The sequence below is a fragment of the Narcine bancroftii genome, chromosome 12 (genome assembly GCF_036971445.1).
Source record: "Narcine bancroftii isolate sNarBan1 chromosome 12, sNarBan1.hap1, whole genome shotgun sequence".
NCBI lineage: Eukaryota > Metazoa > Chordata > Chondrichthyes > Torpediniformes > Narcinidae > Narcine > Narcine bancroftii.
In genome coordinates, this window is record NC_091480.1 from 7,954,567 (window position 1) to 7,974,908 (window position 20,342).

General features: G+C 45.4%; 2 long non-coding RNA genes across 3 annotated transcripts in view; one reads left to right on the plus strand and one right to left on the minus strand.

The window, feature by feature from the left end:
* LOC138746929 (uncharacterized) overlaps positions 1–2,817 on the plus strand; it is a 30,385-nt gene extending 27,568 nt beyond the window's left edge. Inside the window, exon 5 of the long non-coding RNA XR_011347192.1 lies at positions 2,485–2,817. This is a non-coding gene — a long non-coding RNA (uncharacterized lncRNA). The remainder of the gene's footprint in view (positions 1–2,484) is intronic.
* LOC138746930 (uncharacterized) overlaps positions 1–20,342 on the minus strand; it is a 39,972-nt gene that overhangs the window by 10,742 nt on the left and 8,888 nt on the right. The window contains exon 1 of one of the 2 annotated variants that reach the window (XR_011347193.1): positions 5,848–6,154. The exons of the other annotated variant lie outside the window; for it this stretch is intronic. This is a non-coding gene — a long non-coding RNA (uncharacterized lncRNA). Of the gene's footprint in view, positions 1–5,847; positions 6,155–20,342 lie in introns of those variants that run through there. 2 annotated transcript variants of the gene reach the window in all.

The window sequence follows — 20,342 nt, forward strand, 5'->3', positions numbered from 1 at the left end:
AAGTAGTGGAATTAAGGGATTATGGGAATCAGATCAGCCATGATCTCATTGAATGGTGGAGCAGGCTCAACGGGCCAGATGGCCGACTCCTGCTCCTAGTTCTTATTTTCTCACTTAACAAGAATGGTGTGAGATTGTATCTCATTGGTGTCCAGTGCTGTATGCAGTACTCCAAGTGTGGTCTCACCAACACTTTGTACAGCTGTTCCATGAAGTCCCAATCTTTTCACTCACCACACCGGCCAACAAGGGTGTCCGTGACAAATGCTGCCTTCACCACCTGGTCCACCTGAGTCACCGAGTGGGAAGAGGGCATTTGGCATGCCTGTCTTGAATTGTCCTGAGGTTCTATAGAAATACAAAGCTGCCAGGTGAAGGGAGATTGATTGGGAAAGTTACTGTGGATCATGTAAGATTAACCAGTGATTTCTACAGACACAATGTTGAACTTTCCTCAATAAACCTGATAAACTGTATCCATCAGTAAAAATGGCACAGGGGAGAATAAAATTAACACTAAAAATGACTTATTGGAAAAATGATCTTACACACATAAATATTTGACACATTTATTGAATGAACAACAATTTACTACTCGACCAGGCTAAAACCCACAGCCAGATGCAGTGCCGGCAGTGGATCAGGGAGATGGATTCTTTCTGTGTACTTAGGTTGGGGGTGGCGCTGTAAGAATGATAATTGGATCAGTCAGTGCCAGGATGGGGTGAGGGGAGAGTGTGGAGTGGAGTAGTGTTGGGGGAGTGGGGAGAGTGTGAAGTTGTGTGGGGAGATTTTGAGAGCAGTGTGTGGAGGGGGAATTGGGTGTATTGGGGGAGAATATGTGGGGAGACTTGGAGGGAAGTGTAGGGTGGGTGAATGTGTGGAGAGAATATGGGTGTGTGTGTGGGGAGGCTTGGGGAGAGTGTGTGGGGAGACTTTGGCAGAGAGTGTGGTGATTTGTGGAGGGGGAGAACGTGTAGGGGACGGAAAGAAGTGTGTGGAGAGAGTGTGGGGAGACTTCTGGGAAGAGCATTGGGGGGGGGAGGGTGTGGAGGGAGAGTGTGGGAGTAATGAGGCTCGGCCAGAACTAAATGGGTCAGTTCTTTGGATTGAAGGATGGTCTACACTTATCCTTTAAACAGAGCTGTCCAGGAAACTTTCATTGGGACAACATTCTTCCACACAAGCAGAGTGACAATGACTGACATGAATATATGATCATGAATTCACAGGGGAGAGCAGAGGAAGTGTGCTCCCAGTGGGAATAGGTATGGTGAACTCCTCAGGTACAACGAAGGCCAGCGGGTATTTGTGGGAGAGGCAGCAGGAGGATTCAGTGTTCAGGTCAGAGGGAGAGGAAATAGAAAGAGGCTAATGAGAGGAAATAGGTTAATAGAGTTGTAAAAGCCCTTTGGCCCAACTTGTCCATACCAATCTGGTTGTCTACCTAGGCTAGTCCCATTTGGCCCATTCTCTTGCAACATTTCCAATCCACGTACCTGCCTCAAAGTGTTTGCAAGACTCCCCACCTTGACCACTTCCTTGGGTGGCACCTATCTCACACCCACCACCCTCTGCATCTAGATCTTTTCCCTCTCACCTTACCTTGATGTCCTCTGGATTGAATGAATGAGGACAGGTATGATGGAGAGGGGAACAGGGAAATGGAGGGAAAGGAAACAAGGGAGGGAGAAATATTATGAGAAGATGAGAGGAGAATCGAATCGAATCAGAATTTATTGTCATTAGGATGTCACAAAATTCATTGTTTTGCGGAAACATAGTGCAAATTAGCTGTAAGTTACATTTTTTTAAAAATTCAGTGCCCTGCCATCAGGATGCCTTGTGTGAGTTCACCTTCTTGAAAGATGTTCTGACATTGGTCTGAGAGACAGATATCACAGGGTTGCCATTTTCTGCAGGGATTCTCCTTTTCAAAGTGAGCGTCAAAGAGGGAGAATGAGAAATGGGGATAGAACCATAGATCCATAGAACATTACAACACAGAAACAGGCCTTTCAGCCTATCTTGTCTGTGCCAAACTACGACTCTGCCTAGTCCCTCAACCTGTGCCCGGACCATATTCCTCCCATTCCAAATCCAAATGTTCCTTAAATGTTAAATTCAAGTCCACATTCACCATTTCAGCTGGCAGCTCATTCCACACTCTGACTACTTTCTGTGAGGGAATTCCCCCTCATGTTCCCCCTAAACCTCCCCTTTCGCCCTAAACCCATGTCCTCTAGTTCTTGCTCACCCAACCTTAGTGGGAAAACTGAGAAGATCAAAAGAGATGGGAAAAAAGAGCTAGAGGAGAATAAAAGAAAGAGGGAGAGAATAGAGCAGGAACGTAGCTGCAATAGTGGAATTGGCATGTTTTCTTCTTCATTCATTTTGTAATGACATTCTGTATCATGTGACATACCAGTATTCACAGATGTTTTTAGTACTACCATAATTATAATATGATCTTTTTTTTTCCAGCACGGTTGAAGCCGATTCCAACCATTGAGACCCGTTCCGCCCAAATTAAACAACAGCCCTGTACGTTTTTCAAGGGTGGGCAAAAGCTGGAGCACCCACGTCATCACCGGGAAAACGTACAATCTCCTTACAGACTGCGCTGGACTCGAATCCAGGTCACATACGCTGTAATTGCGTTGCACTAACCGTTCCATGAAAGGATCGAGAGGTTGGTGTGTGCTGCCCGTAGTGTGAGTTACAGAGGAATCACCATTTTTATAGCGTGTCTATATACAAAGCAGATCAGGTTTAGAATATATTTGGCATGTCCTGCAGAGTAAGGGTCATGGAGAACAGCCACCAGCAGTCACCAAGGTCAGGATTTTCTGCTTATCTGAAATTTCAGTGAAGAAGTTCTTGGAAACTAAGAGCAGTCTGGGCACCAGACCTTCAGAAAAACACATTAGCTTTGGAGTCAGGATGGTGCAGGGTTGACCAGGTTGCAGTTGGAACTCCATACTGCGCCTCTAATTAAAGTTCAGAGTTCAGATTGACCATCAGAGGACGTACATTACATCACATACAACCCTGAGATTCTTTTCCTGGGGGGGGGGGGGGGGCAGGCAGAATTTCTACTTATTGGAAGTGCAAAAAAGCTGTACTCAATGCACACGTAAACAAATAAAGAAATGTAAACAAACTGACTAAAATACAGACAGAATAAAAATCAATCGCTAAAATAAGGGGTTTTAAATGAGTTTGTCGTTGAGGAGTCTGATGGTGGAGGGGGAGCAGCAGTTCCTGAACCTGGTGGTGCGGGTCTTGTGGCATCTAGACCTCTTTCCTGATGGCAGGAGCGAGAACAGAGCGTGTGCTGGATGGTGTGGATCCTTGATGATTGCTGCTGCTCTCTGACAGCAGCGTTCCCTGTGGATGTTTTCAATGGTCAGGAGGGTTTTGCCTGTGATGTCCTGGTCTATGACCACTATGTTTTGCAGGGATTTACTCTCAAGGGTATTGATGTCTCCAAACCAGACCGTGATGCAGCCAGTCAGCACAGTTTACACCACACATCTGTAGAAATTTGCCAGAGTTTTTGATGTCATACCAAACCACCACAAACTCCTGAGGAAGTAGAGACGGTGACGTGCTTTCTTCACGATGCCATTCATGTGTTGGGTCCAGGAAAGATCCTCTGAGATAGTGACTCCCAAATCTTATATTTCCTTGCCCACTTAAGAAGGTCAGATCTGCATGAGGTCAGGATTGGTGGGGCAAAGTGATGTAAGGCTGGACAAGGTTAGAGAAGATGAAATAAGGTCCTGAATTTCACTCAATTGTCCTGTCCTGTTCCATCTGCAGCGAGACCACACATGGAGCACGGTGCTCAGTTCTAGTCACCCAGCTACAGGAAAATACCATTAAGCTGGAAAGATTGCTGACAATATTCATGAGAATGTTACCGGGCTTGAATTATAAGGAGAGACTTTTTTCCCTGGAGTGTAGGAGGCTGAGAGAAGACCTCATAGAGGTTTAGAAAATGAAGGGCATTGATAAGGTAAAATGTCATAGCCCTTTTCCTTGGGTTAGGGGAGTCTAAATCTAGAGGGTATAGTTTGAGGGTGAAAGGGGAAAGATTTAAAGGGAGCATCTTTTTCACGCAGAGGGAGGTGGGTGTGTAATAATCTGTCAGAGGACATGGGAGAGGCAAGGACAATTACAATGCTTCAGAGGCATTTGGAGAGATATATGCAGATAGGGATAGGGGCCAGATGGGAGTAGATCAGGTAGGAGCATGGACAAGTTGGACCTGCTTCTGTGCTGTAAAACGTTGTAGGTTGGATGACACACCAAAGCCAATGTGATCTAGGCCAGGCAAATAAACCCGGAAAACAAGGATTTCCTTGGCGTTTTTGGTCTGCATTCAGAATTAGCATCAGAATCTGAATCTGAATGTGAATTTATTGTCATGAATGACTTGCGACAGTGTAACAGGTGAAAAAATGGCTATAAATTACACTACAAAAAAAAAAATCAACTAGTGCAAAGGAAAAGTGAGGCAATGTCTGTGGTTCATTGTCCGTTCAGAAATCTGATGGTGGAGGGGAAGAAGCTGCTTTTGTGCCATTGGGTGTTTGTCTTCAGGCTCCTGTACCTCCTTCCTGATGGTAGCAGAGTGAAAAGGGCATGGCCTGGTTGGTGAAGGTCCTTGAGGATAGAGGCTGCTTTCTTGAGACACCACCTCTTGTAGATGTCCTCGATGGAGTGGAGGCTGGTGCCCGTGATGGTGCTGGTCAATACACCTGTAGAAATTTGCAGGAGTCTTTGGTGACGTACGAAATCTCCTCAAATTCCTAACGAAGTATAGCCGCTGACGAGCCTTCTTCATGATTGCATTGACATGATGGCTCCAGGATAGAGCTTCAGAGATGTTCATACCCAGGAATTTGAAATTCTTTACCCTTTCCACTGCTGACCTCTAGATGAGGACTCGTTTGTGTTCTCCTGGTTTCTCCTTCCTGAAGTTAACAATCAATTCCTTAGTTTTATTAATGTTGAACGCAAGGCTGTTGCTGTGACATCTTTCTCTCTTGCACACTTCCACATTGCCATCTGTGATTCTGCCGATGACCCCATATGTAGATGGGATTTGAATTGTACTTAGCCACACAGGGTGTAGGGAGAGTAGAGCAATGGGCTAAGCTCATATCCTTGAAGTGGGCCTGTGTTGATTGTCAGTGAGGAGGAGACATTGTTTCCAATTCGTTCTGACTGTGGTTCTTCAGATAAGGAAGTCAAGAAAAAAGCCAAAAACAGAATGCAGCTCAGTGTAGTTTATATAGCAAAGATAAAAGACACATAATCAACATTTCAGGGTTGAGCCCTTCATTGAGTTGTGAAAAAAATCCAGTTGTGGAGAGGGGCCCCTTATTTTGTTGACCAGCACAGAGGGGATGATGGTGTTGAAGGCTAAGCTGTAATTGATGAAAAGCAGCCGGATGTATGTGTTGTGTTGTCCAGGTGATCCTGGGCTGAGTGAAGAGCCAGTGAGATTGCATCTACTATGGAGCTCCCCTCCTCCCCCACCACCCCGACCACATAAGGGAAATGGTTGGGAGAAAAAAGCAAAAGGTACCAGGGTTGAGGGAACAGGATAACAGGGATTTCATTCCGACATGCAAAGATTTTGTTAAGGAAACCTGTGATTAACCACACAAGAAGCTGTGGTGATATGTAATTACACCACTAGGTCACCAGGGGTCATCCCAGTGACCTTGTCTATAAAGCAGTCCAGAACTACAGTCCAGCCTTCCAGGTTCGTCTTGCAGAGAGACAAGACCTCTGAGTGTACCTATTAGTTTATTAAAGCTGTCTTATACTCACACTGCTGGTGGGGTTAAATGTAGACAGGAGCCACACTCAATTCCCCAGGTGCTGGAGGTAGTTCCAATGTCTTCATGATTTATTCATTGGGCCACTTACAAAATCAGTTGACAACATTCAATAACCAGTTGAGACAAGTAACAGAGGAGACCAACAAAGGTATCCAGTGACTGCCTGGGATTAGCCACTGTTGACCAGATTAGGCTCGATTTCCAATGAAATTCCACAATAATGAATATCCTTTCTCCTTGATTTGTTGAAACGATCCTTTCCTCACTTGGCGTGGGGTGCGGTTGAGTTGGTTGGAGTTCACTGAAACAGATTAGACCACATTAGCTTCAATATCCACACTTGATGTTACTCTGGCTTGGTGTGTAGAAATGTGAGCCTAGTGTAGGGTCTCTCAGCTATAATCCCACTACCTCTGAGCTCCCACTGCTCAGGTGGTGCTTCGTTCCAATTTGGAACAATTTGGAGACAGATTTGAAATCACAATTAGCCAGTTGGCATTGTTCCAAGCCATAATTACAAGGAAGCTTGTAGATGAGCTTGTGAGTTTAGCCATTATGAACGGCACAAAGAGACACAGAATGTGCAGTGAATAGATTCACAAATGGCATTTGTTAGTTAAATAGTCTTGAGGTGTGCACCTTAATGTAAGGGGATAGAAGTAAAACACAGAGGTCTGCAGATTGAAGTAAAACCACAATGCTGGAGAAACTCAGCAGGGCAAACAACGTACTTGCATAAGAAATAGGAGCAGGAGTCGGCCAACCGGCCCGTCGAGCCTGCTCCGCCATTCAATCAGATTGAACAGTGAAATACATGATTTCATCCCAAATCTCCGCGTTAAAACAATTGATGGTGATGTGTTACGGCTGCTGCAGGGATTTTAATGTTCGAAACTGTCTGCGAATTTGGTGGTCTGCCTTCTCTGCACCTGCAACTCTGGAAGGGTCTGGAGAAGTAAATTCCCAGAGAATAAGGTTGAATCCTGCTTCAGCATTGGTGTGCACCAAGTGTGACCGAGGGCAGTACTGGCTTTAAAGCCCTTTCCCCGCATTGCCAATGAGAGGGATATTGGAGTAAAGACTACAACCTTCTGGGATTTCTATCTGCTGCATTTGGCTGAAATTATCTGGCATTGTGAGCATAAAGGAAATACGAATCCCATCAGGAAGAAGAGTCCGTGGAGGCTGTTTGAGAGGAAGGATAAAGGCAGAGTTAGATGCCTCCTATCTGATGCGACATGGAATGAAGCACCACTTCCGACCAACACAGCTCTTGATCTCTGCATTCAATTGAACTGAATAGCATTGAACTGTTTATTATCACATGTACCGAGATACAGTGAAAACTTTATTTGGCTTGCCGTCTAGGCAAGTCAACACATACTTATCCCTTTGGACTCTGGCCATTTTTAAGCTTTCATGACATATACTCCTGACTGAGTCCATGGGTAAATCGAAGTTAGTTGATCTGTTCAGTCACTGATACCACATTATATCTGACCAGTCACTGTCCTGTTCATACCCTACAAAGCCATAGATATACAACAATTATGAATGTTTTTACCTTTCCTTCCAGTACTTTTCCTTCTTCTGAAACTTGGCAAAGCCCCTATTTTTACCCCAACCTTTGCAAAGGTACACTTTACAGTATGAACAAGCTGGTGGTTGGGTATAAAACCTGAAAAACTGGGGCACAGAGTAGATGTGCTTGTTGGTAGACCTGGAAAAATGGGACACAGACTCCAAAGGGTTAAGGATTGTAAATTGATAATACTAAAACTAGAGTTCGGAGCATAGTGTTACAGTAACAAAGACAATGTGTGGGGTATAGAGAAAAGGGCATCAGTTTTTACCAATGAGAGGACCATTATTCCAGTGAAAACAAACACAACATAGAACAAATGTGGAACGACAGCAAACTGTATTTAAAAGGTAACATTTACAGGTGTTCCTCAATTTCCGTTCCAGAAAATCCATCGAAAAAGAATACCGCACCTGCCATTTTTTATAATTAAATTTTGAATACATTTATTTTACACAGCTGAACGCAAACCGTGCATGAAAAATGTTTGAATCATTGAACTAAAATTAATTCCTGGATGGTGATTTGCATTCCGCATCTCGCAAGCACAGGAACAGATTGGAATTCGAAATTAAAAGTACAGATTTGAACCATTGTAACATTGAAAAATCGTAAGTCGGACCGTGTTAAGTAGGGGAGAACCTGTATAGTACAGCAAAATATTTGAATGGATCCCTCATTAGGAAAAGATGATCTCTTGATTTCACAAACCTTAGCTCATCATGACCTGTGCATTGGAACATAGAACATTAGAGCACAGTACAGGCCCTTCAGCCCACAATGTTGTGCTGACCTATATATATATATATATAATCTACTAGAAAAAAATCTTCCCTGCCTCATAACGCTCTATTTTTCTTTCATCCGTGTGCCTGTTTAAGAGTCTCTTAAATGCTCTTATCTCTTTCTGTAACACTATAGATTCAAGATTCCTTTATTGTCATGTAATAGTACAAAGCATGAAATTGCCTTCTGCCAGCCATCAGGCAGACAAAGGGCTGCCATTAGTGTCACCCAGTTCTTCTTACAGTCAGTAATGGAGTTTCCATGGATTCGTCCTGCAGCCTCTGCCAGCTGCACAGACCTCACTTCAAACCATCAGTGATCCGAGCCTCATATTCAAATGACCACACAAATAGGGAGATCCTTCAACAGCCAAAGCCTGACGGGAGCCCTTCTTCCCCTCAGCACCCTTTCCAATACCAGGTTTCCCTAAGCCCAGTCTCCAGCAACCCGCAGCCTGTGTAGGTCCCTCAGCCTCTGAGCCCCTCACTGGTCTGCTGCCATGGTCACCGCCCATGTAGGGTCATCTCCTCCTTCCCCATTTCTGGTGCCCTGCGCCTGTCCACTGCTACTCGGAGTCTACAGTCCCTCGTGGCCACTCTGCTGGATTCTGCATTCTTATTCTCTTGTTGCCCTACCTGATGTATTTAAGTATGTGTTGACTTGCCTGGATAGCATGCAAAACACATACACATAGTAATAAATAAAGAAAAACAACAAACAAATCAATAATGAAAGAATAAACATTTTGTCCTCTCTGTTTCTGCATCTTCTCACCAGGGTCTAATACAGTAGTTCTCAACCTTTTTCTTTCCACTCATATCCCACTTTAAGTAATCCCTGTGCCATCCGTGCTTTGTGATTAGTAAGGGTGGTATGTGGGTGGAAAGAAAAAGTTTGAAAACCATTGTTTTAATCGTCCCTCATTGACTCGTTATGTGCACGGTTCCATAACTCCAAAGGAAATGGGCCAATGACAATTTTTCTCAAGCAAAATATTTCAGTAACAATTGGGTCTAGAGCAGTGATTCTCAACCTTCCCTTCCCACCCACATACCACCTTAAGCAATCCCTTACTAATCACAGAGCACCAATAGCATAGGGATTACTTAAAGGGGGATGTGAGTGGAAAGAAAAAGGTTGAGAACCACTGCTCTAATAAGAGGTCGTGAATGTGAAACCCCAGATCTCTCTTTACCACCCCACAAGCTGAGGTTTTCCATCATATTCTGTTTTTGGTTTGGAACTTCAAACAACGAGCAAGGGGAGAATGATTTCATTGAGGAGATAGCTGAGACACAATTGCCCCTTGGAGTGGTCGGACATCACACCCCTGTGTTTTGGCATTCAGGAAGGCTATAAACGAGGACAGCAGTGACTTCAGTCGAAGATTGCATACTTGGTTGGTGAGGTGAAGCAAACTCTCGAAAAAGTTAAATACTAACAGCCAGCAAAAATTTCCCCCTCGTAATTTTAATGACATACTTTCAGTTTACTTAAAACTTTTTAAAAAATCCACGAACAGTCTTACATTACTTAAGTCATTAAATTTTGGCTTCACCTTTGAAAAAATACCACATCCTTGCATATTCTTTTCTATTAATGAGGTAATTTGAGTGTCCCCTAGGATTTAAATTATTCAACAGACTCATTTTGTTTAAACCTTATTTTAAGTCCGTATGGTAAGAAAGAGTTTAACATTACTGAAGAGTTCCATTTATAATCCAATAATGAAGTGACTCAATTTGTATGCGATCTGTTCTTTATTAAAACCCAGACTTATCATTGGTTTCAGACGTATATCCTTCAAAGTAGATTATCATCTGATGTGGAGGCAGGGATAGGGATAGAGGAACAGAAATGAGGCATCAACATTTTTTTTACTGTCTTCAGTCTTCAGAGGGCTCCTGGAGAGTGGCGATTCAGGTGGACAGGGTGCTGAGGAGGACTTTTGGCATGCTCACCTTCACCAGGTGGGGTATTGAGTCCTTATGACTCCACACTGTGGTTCTTCCCCTTAGCGCCCTCGCATTGGCTCAGCGCTTCCCTCAGCACGTACTCCTGTACCCTTAGCCTGCCCAAAACCTGTTGGTCTTTCAGCGGACGGAGATGTTGGTGAGGGAACGCTGACGACTGGCACATTTCAGGCTGCAGAATTAAGTGCTGAGGCCTGGGTGCAGCCAATGTGTGGGCCCTGCGGGGAAGGACCACAGTCCAGAGTCCTTCTGTTATCAGGGATTTTTTAAAAATAAACAAAATATTTATTGCAAAAACAACATGACAAAACACAAACTAAATGCAGAACTAAATCTAGATAAATTACTTATATTAATGCATAAAAATGTTATTTAGTCAGAGGGTCATAAGTCTGTGGGACTTGTTGCCACAGGTGGCTGTGAAAGTGAGGTGTGAGGTGTGGATGTATTTAAGGCAGATTTTGACAGATATTTGATTAGTCGGGGCATCAAGGGTTTTATGGAGAAAGCTGGGGAGTGGGGTTAAGTGGGAGGATGGTGGAGTAGTCTCGATGGGCCTACTTCTTATATCTTGTGTCTTGTGATCTTGTGTCATGGGAAAAATAATTGCGATAAGCAGTAAATTATTATTGCCCCTCTGGTACATACACTTTACATTTCAAATTAAAGCCCCATTTGTTGAGGATGGAGCGGAGACAGCTGTCTCCGCTCCATCCTCAACATTCATTGGAATGACTTCATCACCAACATCAAAGTACTCGAGCTGGCAGAGTCCGCAAGCATCGAATCCATGCTGCTGAAGACCCAACTGCGCTGGGTGGGTCACGTTTCCAGAATGGAGGACCATCGCCTTCCCAAGATCATGTTCTATGGCGAGCTCTCCACTGACCACCGAGACAGAGGTGCACCAAAGAAGAGGTACAAGGACTGTTTAAAGAAATCTCTTGGTGCCTGCCATATTAACCACCGCCAGTGGGCTGATATCGCCTCCAACCGTGCATCTTGGCGCCTCACAGTTCGGCGGGCAGCAACCTCCTTTGAAGAAGACCACAGAGTCCACCTCACTGACAAAAGACAAAGGAGGAAAAACCCAACACCCAACCCACCGATTTTCCCTTGCAGCCACTGCAACCGTGCCTGACTTGTCAGTCACCAATGAGCCTGCAGCAAACGTGGACATACCCCTCCATAAATCTTTATCTGCGAAGCCAAGCCAAAGAAAGAAAGAAGAAGAAGAAAGCCCCATTGTTCTTATCGATGATGCACTAAAATCCCCTGAGGGGCCCATCGTTCCCGGAACTCAGCCACTGTTCCCTCAGACACCAGGCCCAGACATAACCCAGGAAGAGGGGCAGGCAGTCAGCTCGCCCTGAACCCTCGACTGCCCGCCTCCTCGACCTGTGAATGGCCAGCTTGGCCAGACCCAGCAACCACCCCACAAGGAGATACTCCAACTGCCCAAGGGCGGCTGTAGATCAGCAGCGTGGGCTGGTGTGCCAGAACCTGAGGAGCAGTCCATTACCAGGCATTGAGGGGCTGAGACCAAGAGGGAGGAGGAACAACAAGGTGGCAAAGGTAACAATATATAATATAAAGGATGAGAAATGACCTGATAGCAGTTTATGTCACATTAAGAGGGGCATGGATAAAGTGAATGTTCATAGTCCAGTGAAAGTTTATTGTCATACTTATGTACAGTGTAAAATGGACTAAAGTTCTTACATGCTGCAGGCACACAGGTAAGTAAAATTCACCCACTAACAATGCAATATATTAAATGACTACAATATGCCAAGACAGAACAAGAAATAATACGTAAATATTAAAGAGATAAATATTCACAATTGCAGTTGGTGCAGGAATTTAAAAAAAGGTGATTTTAAAATAGTGCAAACAGACCTTTCGGGGTGGGGGAGCGTCATTTGTGCTAAAGTTAAGGTAGGGAGAGGTGGTTCAGTAGCCTGATAAGTGCAAAAATTGTTCTTTTGAATTGAATATGAATCAAAATTTCTTGTCATCGTCTCCCGATATTTGTTGTTTTGCAGCAGTATCACAGGTGCAATTATTACCATAAATTACATTTCAAAATAAATAAATTAGTGCAAAAGAAAAGAAAGTGAGGTCATGTCTGTGGTTCATTGTCCATTAGAAATCTGATGGCGGAGGGGAAAAAGGTGTTTTTGTGCCGCTGGGTGCTCGTCTTCAGGCTCCTGTACCTCCTTCCTGATAGTAGCAGTGTGAAGAGGGCATGGCCTGGTTGGTGGGGGTCCTTGAAGATAGAGGCTGCTTTCTTGAGACACCACCTCTTGTTGATGTCCTTGATGAAGTGAAGCATTTCCTCCCCGTGCACCATCAGTGATCTGCCCAGACACGGTGGCCAAAGTGTCTTCTGGTGCTGGACTCTTCAATACTCTGTGTTCCATCAGGGGAAGTTCCTTCCTGCACATGCAGGCCACGTGGTTGCTGTAAATTGCCCCTAGTGGGTCAGTGAAGTGGGGTCGATGGGAATGTGGGGAGAACGAAAGAGGCCTCGTACAGCAATGGTGTAAATAGGAGCTTAGCAGCCAGCATGGATTTGGAAGGCTGAAGTGCCTGCTTTCACATTGCATGGCCCTTTGGTGTGGGCCCAGTATTTGCTTTGGTCCAGATCAAGTGGAAGCAGTGGCCTCTGCACCCATCTGATGCTTTGCTGAAAGCTTTGAGGAAATCAGATGCCTTTGGCTTTAAGTGACACGAGTGATTGGCCAGCAGTGAGCATGGCTCCATAAAAGTGGGTTAGCTGATATTCTGTCCATATCTCCTTTCAATCTATTCTTTCATATCCCTACAACTCAGCCTGGTCTGATCTAATGATCACAGAGAGGTTTAATTAAGATTCAGATGAAAGACTTTCTTTCAGAGAACACCTTTTATCCAACGACGCCAATAAACGCACAATTCAACGAGAAAACAGAGACGTCTCTTCACCATCTCCTATGTGGAGCTCAGTGTCAAAGATTTGGATCCAATCATGAATTTATAATTAAAATTAGGGATCTAGGACATTGAATGATGTTGGAAGCCATTCCATCACTCTACTGCCAGCACTTTCAAAGAGCTAACTAATCAGTGTGGAAGGAGCGGGACTCACTCCCTTGTCTGCATCAATGGTACTGTGGTGAAGGCACAGTAGACTGCTTTAAGTTCCTAGGTGTAAGCACCTCCAGTGTCCTACGGACATCAAACCAATGGTCACGGTGCCAGTGCCTCTGCTTCCACAGATACCTGAGGAAATTCGGCATGTCACATGCGCTCCTTAACAACTTCCGCGGTGCAACATTGTAACCATCCAGTCAGGATTCATCACTGTGTGGAACGGGAACTTTAGGCTGAATGTGTAGTGTAGTGGCTAGCGCAACGCCATTAGAGTGACCTGGGTTCGATCGACGCTGTCTGTAAGAAGTTTGTACGTTCTCCCCGTGTCTGCGTGGGTTTCCTTCGGGTGCTCTGGTTTCCTTCCACTCTCCAAAAAAGTTCAGGGATCATAGGTTAATTGGGTTTCATGGGTCAGAAGGGTCTGTTACCATACTGTATCATTTGAAAAACTGCTCCGTCAAGACCACAAGAAACTGCAGAGGGTTGTGAACAAGGCTCAGGCCATCACTAAGCTAGGAGGGGTTGTGTGCATGGAAGAGGGGGTCAGGAAGCTCCAGTGTGATTTGGATAAATTGAGGGACTGGGCAGATACAGGGCAAATGCACTACAATGTGGATCAATGTGAGGTTATCCAGTTTGGTAATACAAACCGGAGGGCAGATTACTATTTGAATGACAATAGATTAAGAGATGGGAAGTGCAGAGAGACCTAGGGGTACTTGTACACCAGTCTCTGAAGGCGAGCATGCAGGTACAGCAGGCGGTTAAAAAGGCAAATGGTATGTTGGCCTTCATATCAAGAGGGTTTGAGTATAGCAACAAGGATACCTTAATGCAGCTGTACAGGGCCTTGGTGAGACCCCACCTAGAGTATTGTGTGCAGTTTTGGTCACCTTATCTAAGGAAGGATGTTCTTGCAATGGAGGGAGTGCAGAGGCGTTTCACCAGGCTGATACCTGGAATGGCAGGAATGACTTAGGAGGAAAGATTGCGCAAATTGGGATTGTACTCGCTGGAGTTTAGAAGATTGAGAGGGGATCTCATAGAGACCTATAAAATTCTGGCAGGACTGGACAGAATGGATGCAGATGGGATGTTTCCAATGGTGGGGGAGTCCAGAACCCAGGGCCATGGTTTGAGGATAATAGGCAAGCCATTTAGGACCGAGATGAGGAGGAATTTCTGGATCCAGAGGGTGGTGAATCTGTGGAATTCATTGCCACAGAGGGCAGTAGAGGCAGGTTCATTAAATATATTTAAGAGGGAATTAGATCTATTTCTTCAGTATAAGGGTATTAAAGGTTACGGAGAGAAGGCGGGGACGGGGTACTGAACTTTAAGATCAGCCATGATCTCGTTGAATGGCGGAGCAGGCTCGAAGGGTCGAATGACCTACTCCTGCTCCTATCTTCTATGTTTCTATGTTTTTATCATAGATCTCCACCTCCTGCGCATCTCTAACTCCAGCTATCTTGGAAAAGAGTTTGTGCTGCCCAATTTACACCCTATTAACCTACTCCCCTGGTACATTTCAAATGGTGGGAGGAAACCAGAGCCCCTGGGGAAAACCCACACAGACATGGGGAGAATGTACAAACTCCTTACAGACAGTGCAGGATTCAAACCCCGGACCCGATCGTTGGCACTGTAAACTCATGTCTTTGGATCAAGGGTTCAGAACTATGACTGCTAGCCCCAAAACTTGGCCACAATACCACTGTCCTTGTGGACAAGCTCCTTCTTGTGCTGGTCTTCCCCTTTTGATTCTTTAAAGCAGCTCCCGGGGAAAACCCACAAGAACATACAAACTCCTTTCAGACAGCACCAGATTCAAACCCGTCCCGATTCCTGGTTCTGTAACAGCGCACCACCCTGAAAGAGTCACCACCCTCCCACCGCGCCCCTCTTCCCGTCAGGAAGAAGATTCCTGAGCATGAAATCTCGCACTGCCAGCTTCAAGAACAGTTTTTTTTCTCACCACAATCAGACTTCTGAAAGAACTTAAATATAGTAAAACTATACTGCCTTTGCTCCATCCCATCTGATCTCCATCTGAAACTCTGCACTTTAATACTGAATCTTACTTGTACTTTGTATGGGATGTTCTGCTTATCTGCTCACAAAACAACTTCTGGCACTGCATCTTGGTGCATGTGATAATAAACCAGAACTTGAAACTTCACCATCGCCCTATAAGATTTCCTTCCTTTGAGAGTTTATCTAAATCCCTTTTGAGAATTTCTCCTTCATCTCGTCACACTTTACAGCTGTGAATACTTCCATAAACCATTCCATTTAGCTGCCCTGCTTCAGAAACTAGCTCTGATAACTTAAACACTTCAACACAATCCAGGACAAAGTTGTCTGCTTGATTGCCACCCCAAAAACCATCCAAAACATTAATTCCCTCCAGCATTCATACACAGTAGATCCAGTGTGTACTATCTACAGAAGGCATGGTTAACATTGTGGTGAGTGCAGCGCTATTACAGGCCAGCGACCCTGGTTCAAATTCAACACTGTCTGTAAAGAGTTTGTACGTTCTCCCCATGTCTGCGTGGGGGTTTCCTCCAGGTACTCTGGTTTTTAAATTTTTTTAAATTTTAGAAATACAGCGCGGTAACAGGCCCTTTTGGCCCATGAGCCCTTGCCGCCCAATTTACACCCACTTGACCTACAACCCAGGTAAGTTTCGAACGGTGGGAGGAAACTGAAACCCCCGGGGAAAGCCCACCCAGACACAGGGAGAACGTACAAACTCCTTACAGACAGATTCAAATCCCACTCCCGAACTCTGCCGCTGTAAAGGCATTGCACTAACTGTGCTGCCCCTCCATACCGACTGTGTGACTCCCACCCTCCTATGGGTTTAAATGGCTGGAATCGACTTCCACTGTGTTGTAAATAAATTTTGAAATTTAATGCACGGTAGTTTCTTGCACAGGCAGTAACAATATACAAAGTATATAGCAATAAATTCATGATCGCTGGTGACCTGGCTGTGTTGTGAAGTTTACCACTCTTGATTACAGGCCCCTACCATCCAAGTATGAGGTCTTTGAGATCGGATTTTCAATTCAATACAAAAGGATTAATTCCGCTTTTTAATGTTCCTTCAAGGAATGTGGGCTTGTCAGATTGAGGGAGCATTTAGTTGTCCGTCCCGAACTACCCCTTGAGGAGGTGGTAGGGAGCAAGCTTCTCGAACTGCTGCAGTGCCTGAGGTGTGTTTATGCCCATCACGCTGTCAGGAACATCCTGACCGGTTGCATCACTGTGGGGTACAGTTGCTGCAGAGAAATGGATCAGAGGTCAGTCCCCACGACTATAAGAGAGGCAGAGAGGATCACTGGAGTCTCCCTCCCACACCCCCCCCCCCCCCACCCTTTGACTGGGATTGTTGTCTGAAGAGGACGCGCAAAACCATTGGGGACCCCATCTTTCAGCTGCTCCCGTCGGGGAAGAGATGCAGGAGTATCGGAGCCAGCACCACCAGGCTGAGGAACAGCTTCTTCCCATGGGCTGCGAGAACGCTGAACGTCCAAAGGAACTGCTTGCACTCACTCTCCAAGACTCAAAGGAACTGCTCATACTAATCATCCAAGACTACTATTTACAAATCAAAATGTATTATTTGTCTGTATGAGTGTTTATTTTTTTGAACTTAGACATACAGCACAGTAACAGCCTTTTCAGCCCATCAGTCCATGTTGCCCAATTTACACCGAATTAACCTACACTCCTGGTACATTTTTGAGCGGAGCTCACAGGGAAAATCCATGCAGACAAGGGGAGAAGGTACAAACTCCTTACAGACAGCGTGGAATTCAAACCCCGGTCTGGTCCCAATCGCTGGCACTGTGAAGGCCTTGCACTAACCAGTGCACCAACTGTGCCTGGTTGCATGTCTGGATCTTTTGCACTGAGGACCGGGTTATACTTGTGCAATCGGATGACAATAAACTTGACCAAATTACAGGGATATTGGCGGCTGTTCAATGGATAGTGGAAATGTTTGAATTCGCCTTGTCCTAATAGGACACCGAAGGCAAAAGCAAGACTCCTATTCCCAGCAGCGTTCGAGCTTTATTCTCACCCTGATTGACAATGCATCCACATCCCATTGTGATGCCTTTAGCTATCCTGCTTGAAGCCCAGTTCTATCAAGGGGGAAGTGGAAAGAAATGAAGACTCAAGGACAACTATGTTCTTTGCTTCCAGTAGCTGCGTCCAATTAAAATTCTGACAAAATGCCCAGAAATTTTAAATAATGTGCATTCTCTTTAAGGTAAAAGTAAAGCTCACCTGTCAAGATGATAGTTACAGACAGGTGGTTAATTACTAATCACAGTACCTGATTGCTTGGAATTAAACAAGGGATGCTCTATATCTGCATTGAGGGATACAGAGCATTGCTCATCACACTGAGTACTGGCACTCCTCAGGGCTGCGTGGTCAGCCTGCTCCTTTTTACACTGCTGACCCACGACTGTATCGCTAGAACCAGCTCCAATAGAGCCATCAAGTTTGCAGATGAGACGACTGTAGTTGGCCTCACCGGCAACAACGATGAGTCGCTCGACAGAGATAAGGTGGAAAATCTCATGAAATGGTCCAAGAATAACAACCCAAGTCTCAAAGTGGACAAAGCTAAGGAGATGATTGAGGACTTCGGGAAGACCAGGGACGACCACTCTCCACTACACATCAACAGCTCTGTAGTGCAGAGGGTGGAGTGCACCAAGTTCCTCGGAGTCCACTTAAAAAGTGATCTTTCCCGGATACCAAACATATCACTTGTCAGGAAGGCACAACAGCAACCTCAATTCCTGAGAAGATTGAAGCGCTCAATTTTCTACAGGAGCTCTATCTCCGCCTAGGTTCAGTCCTGTCTTGGCCAGCTGCATCACAGTGTGGTACAGTTGCTGTAGAGCAGTGGATCAGAGGTCCATCCACAAGAGCTGCAAAGAGGATCTCTGGGGTCTCCCTCCCACCCCCCCCCCACCGAAATCATTGTTTGAAGAGGGCTTGCAAAATCCTACCACCCACTCCCATCCGGAAAGAGATACAGCACCACCAGGCTGAGGATCAGCTTCTTCCAAAAGACTATAAGACCTAGGAGCAGACATAAGCTCTTCAGTCCATCGAGTCTGCCCTGCCATTTAATCATGAGCTGATCCATTTTCCCACTCACCCCCCTGCCCAGCCTTCTTCCCATGGGCAGTGAGACTGCTGAATGACTAAAATGAACCCTCCAAGACTCTACCATTGATTAAACAATAATGGTTCTATTGAGAATAAATTGGATGGGGGAGGTCTGGAGGGTTTTGGAATGGATGCAGGTCAGTGGGAGTAGCAGAATGATGTTTTGGCTGAATGGCCTGTTTTCTGTGCCGAGGTGTTCTATGGTTTCATTTATTCATTTATGTATTTCTGTATATGCATGTGTAATGTTTGTCTGTAAGTGTTACTTGGTTTTTGCACCGAGGACAGAGATTTTGTCAAGTTGAACTTGTACAACCAGATGAGAAATAAACTCAAAATTGAACTTGAGTTCAGGTGACTGATGCCAATATTGTGGCCACATAATCAATGGTCTGGTGAGGGGATTTGTGATTTTCCTTGGCATTTTGATGGCAACGGATGAGTCCTCTCTTGATTTGGCCTTGTAGTCATTAGCCTGCACAGTGGGAAGGTTTATTTAAACTCACACAATGACAAACGTCAACTGTTGTTGAAATGTAGTGGTGCAACCGTGAGAGTGAGGCCTCAGCCCCAGAGATCAAGGTTCAGTCCTATCCTTGGGCTCTGTGAGTTGAATTTGGAGTTAACACGGCCTCCCTTTGCTAATCAATTCAATTATTTGTCATGTCTGCCTAGATACAGGAAAAAAAAGCTTTGGTTTGTGTGGTAAATCAACTCATAGTGAAATAATAAGAAATAAACCAGCAATGAAGGGAGTTTTGGTCAAGTAGTTTAGGGTAGGGAAAAAGTATTAAAGCAGTAAAAACACAAACAGTGTACTTTATATAGCAACAAGAAAGGTACATAACCAACGTTTCGGGCTTGAGCCTGATTTACTTGATTTAAATAGGCACCCTTCGATCCTGGTCACGTGACATCTTGTCCTAGACTCCCCGACCACAGAAAACAACATTGCTGCATCTACTCTGTCCAGGCCTTTCAACGTTTGAAATGCTTCTATGAGGTCCCCCCCCCACCCCCATTCTTCTGAACTCCAAGGAGTCCAGTCCAAGAACTGTCAAATGTTACACATGTGCGAATCCCTTCTAGTAAATCTTCTCTGAACCCTCTCCGATGCCAGCACATCCTTTCTTAACTAAGGAGCTTAAAACTGTTCCCTGTGCTCCAAGTGAGGCCTCACCAGTGTCTTAGAAAGTCTCAGCATCGCATCCACTGTGTACCGTGGGGGTGTCCTGTTCAAGACTATAAGAAACTTGCAGAGAGGTGTGAATATAGTTGGACCATCTCCTAAGTGCCTCCTCCCCTTCCATCTGCACTTCTCAATGCTTCAGAAAAGCAGCAACGTATTTTAAAAGGCTCATTCCACCCTGGATTCCCTCCAGGAGGTTTGTGAGATTTGAGAATGGGGTGGGGGGGCTGCCGAGAACTGGGGAGGAGATGCCGAGAACAGGGCTGGGGTCTGCTGAGCATGGGGAGGCTGCCGAGAACAGGTGGGGGAGGGGGCTGCTGAGAACAGGGTGGGTTGAGAACAGGTGGGGGGGGTTGAGAACAGGTGGGGGTTGAGAACAGGTGGGGGGCTGCCGAGAACAGGGGGGGAGATGCCGAGAACAGGGCTGGGGTCTGCTGAGCATGGGGAGGCTGCCGAGAACAGGTGGGGGGGGGGCTGCTGAGAACAGGGGGGGTTGAGAACTGGTGGGGGGGGGGCTGCTGAGAACAGGGGAGGTTGAGAACAGGTGGGGGGGGCTGCTGAGAACAGGGGGGGTTGAGAACTGGTGGGGGGGGGCTGCTGAGAACAGGGGAGGT